This window comes from Sciurus carolinensis, chromosome 6, assembly GCF_902686445.1.
Source record: "Sciurus carolinensis chromosome 6, mSciCar1.2, whole genome shotgun sequence".
Classification (NCBI taxonomy): domain Eukaryota; kingdom Metazoa; phylum Chordata; class Mammalia; order Rodentia; family Sciuridae; genus Sciurus; species Sciurus carolinensis.
Genome location: NC_062218.1, coordinates 74,045,593 through 74,059,053, shown reverse-complemented (window position 1 = coordinate 74,059,053; position 13,461 = coordinate 74,045,593). Strand labels below are relative to the sequence as shown.

The 13,461-nt window shown below is 35.2% G+C and overlaps 1 long non-coding RNA gene across 5 annotated transcripts in view; it reads right to left on the bottom strand.

Annotated features, from left to right (window-relative positions):
• Positions 1-239: 239 nt before the first annotated feature.
• LOC124986527 (uncharacterized) overlaps positions 240-13,461 on the bottom strand; it is a 102,423-nt gene continuing 89,201 nt past the window's right edge. For all 5 annotated transcript variants that reach the window (XR_007109023.1, XR_007109025.1, XR_007109022.1 and 2 more), the window contains 2 exons: positions 4,690-4,821; positions 240-674 (listed from right to left, as the gene is read on the bottom strand). This is a non-coding gene — a long non-coding RNA (uncharacterized LOC124986527). The remainder of the gene's footprint in view (positions 675-4,689; positions 4,822-13,461) is intronic.

The window sequence follows — 13,461 nt, the reverse complement described above, 5'->3', positions numbered from 1 at the left end:
AATGACACAAGGTTTAAGTTATGTGGGATGAACAAATTCTGAAGATGTAATGTACGAGACAATGACTATAGTTAAAAACACTCTAGAATACACATCGAATTTGCAAAGAGAGTAGATCAACTCTCTCAAAAAAGCAACTGTGTGAGGTAGTAGATGTTTATTAGCTTGATTATGGTAATCATTTTACAATGTGTGTATATATACATATTGCAAAACATCACACTGCACACCATAAGTACATATAATTTTATTTGCCAATTACATCTGAATACAGCTTATGGGGAGGAGGTATTCAGTTACTTCTTTGTGAAATGGGTTTGCAGTCTTGCAACAGGAATAGACACAACATATATGTAAAGTTGCTACACAGTGACAGGCATTTATCAAATACTTGGTAAGAAATAACTAGTATTATAATAATCTAATGTTATTTCCAAAAGGACTTCATATTACACAATGTATACATGTATCCAAAATAAAATGGTACCTCATCAATATGTATAATGTATATGATTTTATGTATCAGTTTTAAACTTAATTAAAATAAGGACTTATCACATATCTTTGCAAATTCAGGATGGGATGAGATATTAAAACATATGGAGCTGGAGTTGTGGCTCGGAGATTGAGTGCTTGCCTTGCACGCATGAGTCCCTGGGTTCCATCCCCATGTTCTGCAAATAAAAAAAGAATCCTAGTATAGGCAAAAGGAAATTCATGAGAGATTGAGTCACAGTGAACACTTAGATAAAAGTGGTGAAATTTAGGTTCTTGTGGAAAAGGACTTCTCTTTGGCCTTTCTCTTATTATCCCAGAAATGCATTTTTTTTTTTTTTCATTCTTTTGGCTGACTTTACGAAGTGTTAAAGCCTTCACATTGTAGAAACTACAAGAGGGTGGTACAAAGGATTTGAATGGGTTTTGACCTCACTTGAAAACATATTGTAATGTTTGAATAGATATTATAATCTCTGCAAACTGTTTTCATCAGTTACAAAATGACTACACTTAAGAAAATCAGTGCAATATGTAATACTATGTTCATCAGCCTTCCATTACTGTAAAAAATAACTAAGAAAATTCATTTATAAAGATGAAGGACCTACTTTGGTCCATGGTTTCAAAGGTTTTAGTCCATGATCAGTTTGCCCATTACTTTTGGGCCTGTGGTGAGGCAGTGCATCATGTCTAGGCTCACACACGGTGAAGCAAGCTGCTCAGCTTGTGGCACTGATAGGACAAAAAAAAGAGAGAGAAAGAGGAGGGAAAAAGGTCCCAACATCCCCTTCAAGGCTGTGGTTCCAGTGGCCTAACATTCTTCCACTGGGCCCACTTCATAAATGTTTTGCCACTTCAAAATAGTACCCTGGGCTCAAGACCAAGCCCTCATAACTTGGGGCTTTGAGGGACAATCAAGATTCAAACTATAGCACTTACTAATACCTTGTCTTTGAGATAAGGCAACAAATTCAGTGATCAGACAAAAAAATCAATCAAGGCTGAATTTATTCTTAGTATTTACCATGAACCAAAAACCAAGAAAGATAGAAAAGAAACCTAAGCTAGAGAACCCAACCTTAGAGTGCTAACTGCCAAATGGGACTATAATACACTACAAAGGAGGACAAAACTAGGGGCTGGAAATGTGCCTTGGTGACAGAGTAGTGACAGAGTGGTGACAGAGGCCCTGGGTTCAATCCCCAGCACCAATAAAGAAATAAATGACACAAGACTAAACGAATGAAGGTCCAGCTGTGAAAGCCATGCCACAAAGAGCCTGATTAACTACCAGGCCCACCATTCCAAGGGTCACCACAACAGAGCCCTAACCCACTTCCTGAAGACTTGCTCTCAGAAAGTGTTTCAGTCAAGTTGGAGCACATGCCAATGCCAGACATGTGATACCCACTCGGCTACGCTTGCTCGTCTTCCTTCTTTGCAAACCTAACCATACAGCCAATCGAATATTTTCTATTCTAAAAATCGCCCATTCATTACAATACATCTTAAATGCAGGGGTCCCAAAAGTTTGCTTGGAACTTTTCCTAACTCTTAGAACTAAGTGTTAATTTTCAATTTTCGAAATTCCATTTGGTCTTGTTAATTCCCCTCAGTAGCTGATGCAGAGTATACAAGACAGTATCTTTTTGCTTCTGGATTAGGAAGCAGAAAGCTATGCTCCTTCATTTTATATCATCCCCAACGGCTTGCTCACAGTACAGACTTACTTTAAAAAAACTGAATTCACCAATAGGGTTGGATGGAGGTGTTCGATTAAATTATTCATCTTAATATTGAGTTAGACAAACCAACTGTTGGTAACTTGAAGGAATGGAGGAGCCTCAAGAGCCCAAGTTCATCATGCCTACCACCTGTCAGTTGTAATCTTATAATTTCCACTTCACTAAAATCTCTTGGTGCTTTTAGTTTGCTTAACCTAACAAATATAGGCTCAACAGGACACTAAAGCAGAAGGCATGGACCAGGACTCCTCCATTCAGTTCGAACCATAATAAAAAAGCATGTGCAGTACAGCTAACCTAACAATGTCCCCGATCATGTTGAAACTGGATTAAAGGGCGTGCACAATGCAGTCAAAAGCAGCACCCTTCCCCCTTGTGAAAAATGACATCAAACGTTAGCTTACCCTAATTATAATGCTAAATCTCCACCCCTGACAGAACATGGGGCACATGTTCCAAAACACATGCTAACATGGTAGCTTCATCCCCAGGTCTGTACCTTACTCCTCCACTCAGGAATCCCTCTCCCCTGAATAGCCCAAGACCCATGTAAGCTAAAAAACACTTGGGTAACCTGGGAACTGTGAGTAGTGGGACCACTCAGTTTCCTGATATGTGCAATTCAATAACGGTCCTTTCTGTTGACCCCAAATTCCCATCTCAGAGTTTTACATTGGCCTCTGGTCTGAGGCAAACACTCTGAAGCTCCTGGGTAAACAACCGCATTCACTTATTCCTTAAAGAGCCATTGGTGCCTATGATGGGTCATGTACTGTGTAAGCCTAGAGGACACGTTTAAGCAAACAACCAATTGCAGTAGCAGGTTATGGTGTTTTGACAAAAGAAGTATAGGACAGGAGGCAGGAGGGGGCACAAATAAATCATCAATTCTTAACATTTTCCAAAGGACTTTTAATGACGAAGAGAAGGGTTATTTAAATAAGTAATCCATGAAACAGGAAACTGACTTTGATATCAAATTTTCTCTCTCTCTCTCTCTCAAAAAGGCAGGAGTAAAATATCAGGAACTCAGAGAACTTAGAAAATAAGGGTGGAGGAAGTTCCTCTCTTCTCTGCCATAGTAATCTTTCTATCAGAAGAAAATATTGAGCAGATTGATAAATATTTTAGACCCCTGGTGAAGATTTCTATTACATACAAGCAATCTTTGTTAACCTTTATCTTCCACATTTTTTAACCAATTGAGAACAACTGCATCCTAGAAAACGCGGTGTTACAATGTGGCAAACATCCTACTTCCAGGAGTAATAAACTACGCTGTAATTATAATGTTTTCAGCATATTCTTTCTCCATTTCTCCTTTTGGATTATGGATTATAAAGAAGGATTTTATGCAGCACTTGGTGACAAAATATATTTCTTATTAATGTGTAATATTTGCTACATTAATAATTGTATGGTTTTAATTATTGATGCAAACTTAATTGTGCCCCATGTCCCTTTTTCTTGCAGCTCAATAAAAACTATATATTTCTTTAATTAGGCTTCATTTGAAGACTAGGAAACAATGCAGTAGTGGTTTCTTGCTAATTCACCTATACACAGTCAGGAAAGAGATGGAATTAGCGTCTCGAATGTGGTTTAGAAAGAAAAAAATATCTAATTGCTTTGAAAGTGTGACTTTCCTTTCCACAGTTAACTCACCCAGAGGCCAGAGACACACAGCCAGCTGAAACCTAACACTGCAGCAAGGGATGGCTTCCTCCCTTCCCTGGCTCTGGGGAGAAATCTCATCGATTTCAGTAGAGATAGAAAGAGAAAATTGGGGTCATCTACATGGCTATCATACCCACTTCCCTCTTTACATTCCTTGCTTTAGTGGAAATGCAGTCTCCGTCACTCCCGCTTGATTTCAACGTTTGGTTATGGTGCTCCACTTCCAGACACTGGGAATGTTATAGTCACTTTATTCCCTGTCCAAGTGTTTCAAAAACAACTGAAAGAAAGGATGGGTGGAAGGAAACTAGCATTTGTTAAATATCTGACTCAGGTTACACTAGGTGCTTCCAATCAATTATTTCTTTACTCTTCAGGGGTCACAACCATAAATGCCAGCAAAACCAAAACAGAAAAAAAGCATACTGGGCTCGAGAAACAAAGAAGTCTCTGAGCTCCATTTTTCATTTTCCATTTTTTGAAAGAGAAATGAGCACAGAAAAAAAAAATGTTTTTCTACTTCAAAACTAGCAAGAGAGTAAGTACAGTTGATGAATGGCAATTGATACTGGATCTCAACGTCAGGCAAGCCATTGGGAATAAGTGACTGGGAAACTGAACTACACCAGGTCACATCTAAGAGAGATGCTCAAGCTCAGTCCTTTACTTTCATGTGAGAACACAGGCTTGATCTTGACAGATCTACTCAAATTTCTAAGCAAAGATGAAAAAGCAGTGTTTGGTGTAAAATTATTCTGTTTTTAAATACCTTTTTTTTTCCCAAAAACAGTGCAAATCTTAGCTCAGATGAATATGGCCCATGACCACTGCCTGGTATCTCCAACAGGTCTTCTCAGCACAGGTGAAATACGTGGCTCTACCTCACTGCATGTCGACCATCCTACAAGGATAAGCACCATGGATTTACCTCAGAAGGCATAGGGGTCTCAAATATTGTTTTCTTTAGGAAAAACTTCTGAATATAATTCATGTTTTTTTAAAAAACTTATTTTAAAGGCATATATATTCAATATATTCATTACATACGTACATAGTTTTAGCACAACGTTTCATTTCTTGTCGTACACGATGCAGTCACACCATTGATGCAATCATATGCATACATAGAGTAATAATGTCTGTCTCATTTCAACATTTTTCCTACCCCCAACCCCCTTCCCAACCCCTCCCTCCTCTCTGCCCTATCCAAAGTTCCTCCATTCTTCCCTTGCCCCCTCCCTTTATGGATCAGCATACACTTATCAGAGAAAATATTTGGCCTTTGGTTTTTTGGGATAGGCTTATTTTGCTTAGCATGATATTCTACAACTCCACTCATTTATCTACAAATTTCATAATTTTATTCTTCTTTATGGCTGAGTAATATTCCATTGATATATATACCACAGTTTCTTTATCCATTCATCTACTGAAGGGCATCTTGGTTGGTTCCACAATCTAGCTATTGTAAATTGAGCTGCTTTAAACATTGATGTGGCTGTGTCACTGTAGTGTGCGGATTTTAAGTCCTTTGGGTATGAACTTACCCAGTGGGATAGCTGGGTCAAATGGTGATTCCATTCCAAGTTTTCTGAGGAATCTCCATACTGCTTTCCAGAGTGGTTGTACCAATTTGAAGTCCCACCAGAAATAAAGGAGTGTACCTTTTTCCCCACACCCTCACCAACACTTATTGTTGCTTGTATTCTTGATAAATTGCCATTCTGACTGGAGTAAGATGAAATCTTAGAGTAGTTTTGATTTGCATTTCTCTAATTGCTAGAGATGTTGAACATTTTTTCATGTATTTGTTGATCAAATGTATATCTTCTTCAGTGAAGTATCTGCTCAGTTCCTTCGACCATTTATTGATATGGTTATTTGTTCTTTTTGTGTTAAGTTTTTTCAGTTCTTTATACATCCTGGAGATTACTGCTCTGTCTGATGTGCATGTGAAAAAAGATTGTCTACCATTCTATAGACTCTCTTTTCACATTATTGATTGTTTCCTTTGCTGAGAAGAAGCTTTTTGTTTGAATCCATCACATTTATTGATTCTTGAATTTAGTTCTTGCACGTTAGGAGTCTTGCTAAGGAAGTCGAGTCCTAAACCAATATGATGAAGATTTGGGCCAGCTTTTTCCTCCATTAGGTGCAGGGTCTTTGGTCTAATTCCTAGGTCCTTGATCCACTTTGAGTTGAGCTTCATACAGGTGAGAGATAGGATTTAATTTCATTTTGCTACATATGGATTTCCAGTTTTCCCAGCACCATTTGTTGAAGAGGATATCTTTTCTCCAAAGTATGTTTTTGCACCTTCATTACATATGTTTTTAAATACCAAGAATGGAAAACAAAAAAGTAAAATGAAATTATTATAGCTCCATCAACCAAATACAATCACTATAAACAGTGTTACACATTTCTATCCAGGACTTTGAATTACTCTTGTATTTGACAACCTTTAAATCAATGTAATCACACAGCATATATACAATTCGGCATAGCCCATCTTTCCTTAGCTTGTTATAATAAGAACTACTATACACAATGTACTGATTCACTTAACATTTTTTAATGACTGCATAACATGTCACTGAAGAGTTTTATACTAGTTTGCTAACTCAGCCTAATTGAGGTTTTCGTTCAGGGGGAAATCTAAATACTGCATAAAATATCGCAGAGAACATATTCTTACGTAAAATATTTTCTCTATTTAATTATTATTAAAAATCTTTAAAAGTATAATGTACTATTAATTATGCACATTTCTAAGGCTATTAAGTTAGGATATCAAATCTTTTCTCAAACTATTACCAATTTATACGGCATATCAGTTTACAGGTGTTACTACATTTTTATTCACCTATAAAGCCTTAAAAATTAAGTGAATTTTGATAATAGATTTTATATCACAGTCATGAAAAGTCAAATCTTTTCCCCCATGCTAATTAGAAACAATTGATACCTATTAAATAACTTCTTATCTTTTATAATTAGACCTTTATTTTGCTTTTATAATTTAATAGAATGAAAAATCCATGTCACCCCATCTCAATTGATGGGGTAGGTAAGGATAAAAATGTTGATAAAGAGTTACAGGTATTTTGTTTACAAAACAAAGACAGAAAACATGTTACAAAAGATATAAAATGCATTATCTTATATGCATATAAATTTGATGAGAAGAAGAAAGTCAAGAAAAGACACAGATTGATTTGGATTCTGGATTACAGCTAGCAGAAGACTCTATAGAGTTAAGTGCCACTTATGAACCTGTCTTTTTAGCCTCACAGCTATAGTATTTATGTAAAGGCATCATTCTCACTTACATTCATTTCTGTTGTTGTGTAGCAACCTAAAACCATACAAATTTATTATCTTAGTTTTCTTGCTCTACAGCATGGACATTTTATCCTCAGCAGGCCAACCTCAAGGTGTTGACAGGGACTATAATCACATGTTCTACTCCAGGACTCTCTTCCAGGCTCACTGTTGATGGTAGAATTTGTTTAATTGAAGTTGTATAACCAGTAATTCTATTTCTTGCCATTCACAGAGTGTTACATTCAGCTTCCAGAGTCATCCTACGGTCCTCGCCCCGTCATCTCCTCCGAAGACCCTCTTGTCACATAGATGTTTACCTCTTCCAGGTTAACAGGTGAATTTCTCTAATGCCTCAAATTTCTCTGACCTCTGTTAAGATCTCACTTGACAATGTCCAGTTCAACCACATTTATCTCCCTGTTATTAAATAAAAGTGAAATGATTAAGGACTTTTGCAACATCTGCAAAATCCTTTCTGCCACTTAATGTAACACAATCACCAGGGAGATACCCCATCACAATTTACTAGCCCTGTTTGTACTCAAAGACAGGGACTTACACACCAGGAGGAGAGAATCTTATGGGTCATCTTAGGATTCTGTCTACCACAGTAACTTTCTGGGGGCTTCCCAAAGAAGCATTGCACTCTCGTCAAAAAATGAATTTCCGAATAGTTCTAAACACTTTCTTAACTACCTTTCTTTTTCCACAACTGCTTTGACCTCTCGTCACTGTCTTACCACATTATCTGATAGGTCCAGTGCCATCTACTTTCAATGCCTGTGACTATTTAAAAAACTTTAGTGTTGGAGCTTTTTTCCTGCCATTTGATAAGTATAATAAATAGTTGTCACAAATGAAATTCACACAAAAGCTGGCTGTGTGATGTCAATAACAGGTATAGTTTTTGTAACAGTAATGTAGGTTGATTCTTGAAATCCTAAATTTATCATTAGTACACTCTATTCAGTGGGACTTAACTCTCTTGATATACATAGAAAATTCAAACTTCAAAGCATTTTAGAAAATGACAGGCATCTGAAAGTCCCATTTTTTTTATTCCAATGAAAACACCTTTTACCAAGAAGTTAAAATTTCCCACAAAATTTAAAGGAACTAAAGAAAATAAAGGTAATCAAAAGTGCTATTATTCTCAGTAAGACAACTCATAAGCCTGTTGATTTAGGAAAATCTTTGAGCATTTATGCAGGAAATTGTAAGGTAAATTTGGTTCCCACAATGCAAGGAAACTGCTTAAAGGAGTTTTCTGGGGTTTCTTTTCAGTGTATTTGCTTCTTTGCCTATAAAAATATTTTATATCATTTTAAGGGCAAACTATAAGAGATGTTTATGTTTGGAAAAGAAATGCATCTATAGTAATTCAAATTTAATTTTAAGAAACAGGTAGACATTCCTATAAACAAAATCAATGATTTCCCAAGGTACTTTTTGAAAACAAACAAATCAGCTCTGATTGTCTCATTTGTTGCATGAACACTGAAAAGCAATACATTAAGATTTTTAAAGAACCATTGTATTATTTTATATCTTATAGATCATTGTACGGTTTAGAAAAAACTATTGAGCTATGTAGCTATTCTCTTTGCAGGGTAACAGTTGAAACAATCAACTTACTTCATGCATGGAAGAAAAGTATTAAACTATTCTTAAATCTTCAATCATATAAATGACAAATCGGATTTAAAATGAAGTATTTCATACTTTTGTACTATTAGTGATGAATCCCTCGTTCATAATTTTAAAATTTTTGTATAACTAAATAGTTCCAAATGAATTGACTTACATTTTTTATATTACATGAATTTACTGGATCAATTCAATCAAATTATAATATTTCACCCTCTCTGATTTTCAACAGAGCATGTTGACAAACATTTAGATAAAAATGTTCCTGTAGATACTATTTGCAATTTGGGGATATTAATAAGGTTATGCAAATGTAGTCTAACTTGGAAGTTTAATGTGAGAAGCAATTATTTCTCTACTTTTTGGTTGCAGCAAGTTTGATTTTTGAAATATGTAATAATTTTATTGGGAGAACTTGATTACAATAATAGTTTTAAAAGACTAGAAAGAAAGTAGAAGTAGTAAAAGCAAAAAATTTTAAAAGCTCATGTTTTAAAACGCTTCATAACTTTCGTTTCTATTATTTTTAAAAATAACAGCAAAGCTAACTTTAGTTCCTGTTCTACCTCTTCCAACTGTTGGATGAACAGAGAAATCCCTGCATGGTATGATTTGAGAAGTGCTGAGCACCTTCAAATGACCTTGCCTTGATTTCTGGTGACTAATATTCAAGACGTTAGTTTAAAGGCCTTGGTAATCACCAATTAAAGGCAGCAGTTACCTGGAGGGATAATGCCGAAAGTCCTTATCACATAAGATTAGTTCAACTGCAACTCCTAATGGTCCTTACCAGAATAAAAGACAGAACAATTGAGTTTGAAGGGGATATGGAAGAAAAAAGGCATCTCTTAAAATACCCCAGCTACAATAACCACCTAGTAAATATTCATTGAAAAAAGTCAACTTGAACAGAAAGTATCAGACTATCTGGGAGAGTGTCAGAGGGTAATGCTTTATAGCTGGATCTCAAGCAATGCTTTAAGGACCAGGGGAAAGGACACAAACAGAGCAGAAACTGCAGAAAGGGGTAAGGAGATTATCCAAAACCACATCTGAATATTTAAAATAAAGGTATAAGGAAACAGGAAAGGTTGTGGACCAGAGGAATTCCTGCTTCCCACAGTTCAAAATTTAATTTGTTCCTATAATTCATTCATATACATAATCATATCTATATAAACTTATACATATTACATGTAGTATATACAGATATATTTAATATTATATGAATATAGATATAACAACAATTATGTCTTAGAAAAAAATGCATCTGAGAAATCCATAAAGGTTCATTTGCTATCTGGAATTCAGACAAGAACTTACCGAAGTTTTTCATATGTGTAGGTAACTTCTCAGTACAATTTTCATGTCTTTTAAGTAAAAAAACAAAAAAGAAGAAGAACAAGAACTCCTCAGTATATATCTTGAGTCCAGAGTATAAATGAACTGTGATGGAAAATATAACTATTGATTAGCAACCTGAATTTCAACACAAAACATAAGAGTAAGTCAATTTTGCATTTTTCAGAATTACAATATCACTTCCAACATTGCCAGAGCTTGAGTTCAAATCTGAAATAAGGTGCTTGTAGAAGAATATACTCTTAATTTTGTTTTCCGATCATTTTATTTAAGATCATGTAGATTCCAAAGTTTAACATTATAATTATAACTATTAACATTCAATTTTCCCTGACAGTGTGGCAATATGTTTCTGCAAGTTAACTGGTAAAATCACATATTTTCTTAATATATTTTTTGCCTCTGAATAATTTTTCAACTGGCTTAGTTTCCAAAAGCTCTGTTTCTTGCCTCTTGAAACAGAAGACAGAAGAAGCTTGTTTTCACAACACACTGAGATCCAGGATTTGAAACCTGGAAAACTGAGCAATTGTTTCAGTATTTCTACCAGCAGTTCTCAGAGGAAGGATTGTATGACTGTGTTAAATCAAAGGAACTTATCAAAGAAGCTCAGATCATGAATGCTGGGACACTGCCCACAAGGCAGGTATGCCTGTGGCTATTCAGAACCTCCTGGAGTTCAAAGGAAGATCCACCAGAAGAGCCTTTGGAAAAACTGGGATCTTCTAGATCCCAATATTTCAAATATGCCTACTTCCCCTTGTCAGACTGGTCATATTTCCTTGATTCAAGAGACCTATTTGTCACAACTGTGGATTCCAAAACCAGACAGGAAGTTTCAATCAAGGAATACTTTTAATATGGTAATATTTTCTTTCCTTTTGAAAACATCATTTAATCAATATTGAGTCTTAAGGGTTCCTTTAGAAATGATAAAACACATATAAACATATAAGATGTTCCAATAAATAAATATAAGACTAAACATGAGAATAAAACTTTTTTTATTGGTCCTTATAGAGCTTTAGGGCCCTCTTCATTATTATAAAACCTTGAGAAAAGAGAAACAGCAGAAAAAAATCTGTGTAAATGGTAGTGCTCTTAGCTATTACACACTAGATCTATGTTTAAAAGCATGTGGAATTCTTCTCTAGACTAAATTTAGTATCCTTGTGGGGAAGAAAATTCACTTGTTATTTATAAGAACTGTGTGTGTGTGTATGTGTGTGTGGTTTCCAAGTAATTCAAAGCACATTAGAGAACTTAAGACCATATCTATAATATAACAATCACTGTTTTCATGAAAGATAAATTATTGCATGCGGTTAAGAATGGTGATAGCAACAGGAATCCTTTTTGTTAAAAACTTGTAATTTGACCTGCTTTGACACATTAAGGGGAGGCTTCCAACCTAAACGTTTTTTTTAACATATTAATCAATCAAATTGTTCTGAGGCTGTAATTGAGTATTTTGGCACTAGGAGATTTAATGGTTGTCTAGAACATCTGAGTCATTTTATAGACAAGATAAATTAAGAAAAAGAAGAGTCATTTTCTTTGCCCAATGTTTCCTAGTTAATTAGTGACAGAACTATGGGTGTATCCCAGTACTTCTGTCCAATGCAATGATCATTTCAGTACAGAAGAGACTACTTCCTTCCTGAAACATGAATAAGATGCTGTGTTTCTGGCCAGCTGTACCAGAACCTACAAACTGAGCCCAAGTCTCTAGAAGTTGAGAAAGCAGAATCAAATTTCACCACAATATTTCAACTTATTCTCCTCACTCACTCTTCTGGCCACTGTGCACAGATGTAGTGTCTATATGTTGTCTGTAGCAGATCTGGGAATAATTACATTTAAAAAAAAAAAACAGTATTTCAAACAGTTGCAGAAGTCTTAAAAAACTAAACTCATATACGTTTTTTTGAACTGAAAGTATCCTATGCAATCATTTCATTTCATTCTCTAAATTTGGAGAGAAGGAAGATAGTATTCCAGAAAGTAAAATGGTCCAACAAATGCTGGCCAGTGCATGATCAGAACTGGAATGCGAATGTTCTAGCTCTCTGGCTACTGCTATGTCATAACACTGCATAACTTCTTCATGAATTATGTCTATGAAATAGAGAGATGCAAGTTACCTAACCTACGACAGCATTCACAGGAGAGACTTCTCACAGAAATGATGGAGATTTGTTCTCAGTGTTAATTCTCTTACCTTTACACCTCTCAGTGGTCATTGTCTTCCCTCATGGGCTTGCCCTATTAAAATATGCTGTTAGAAAAGTTTCTACAAGCCATGTGATTTTTGTTCTTCATAGAAGTTCTATTTGGTATTAGCATCATCAATTTAGAGATGTGAAAATGAAGACCGCTTGCAGATTGAGTTCACATTCAACCCATTTATCAGAGGCAAGCGAGGATTCAAGTCCACAACTGTCAAGCACCTTTTCTTAAACAATTCTAATTCTTCACTCTATCTAGGAAATAGTATGTGTATAATAAATGTGGTCTGTATGAATGTAAGAAGAAGGGAAAGAAAATTTGAAGAGAGTGGAAGAAAGAAAAAACAGTAGATCATATACATAAGTAATATCTACCTTGCAACTATGCTCTGTACAATGTAGAGCAAGGATTAAATAAAAAGGACTTATAGATAACAAATGACTGTTTCATATGCAAACATGTATTCTTATTTTTTTAGTTGTCAATGAACTTTTATTTTACTTATTTATTTATACGTGGTGCTGAGAATCAAACCCAGTGCCTCGCGCATTCCAGGCAAGCACTCTACCACTGAACCACAACCCCAGCTGCATACATGTATTCTTTAGACCATCTTTACACTTACATATTTAAGTTAAAGACAATACATGTTGCATAGATTGCAAGATACAAGCAATAAGTTATGTTTAAATTGTTTATTACTATTGGATCTTTTAAAAAACAGAGTAGGAAGGAAAGACAAAATTATTTTAGTATTACTTAGAGCACATTATAGCTGTAATGGGTAGATTAAGAAGCAAATAGTTAAAATTGGAAATCTCACTGTAAATATTGTCTTAAGGTTTTTCTATAAAAATCAATTACAGCATACCAGTGAAATTTAAAAAGAGAAGGAACTATAAACATTTAAATGTTGTAAACATTGAACAAAATGTAATATATATATATACATATACATACATATATGTGTGTGTAT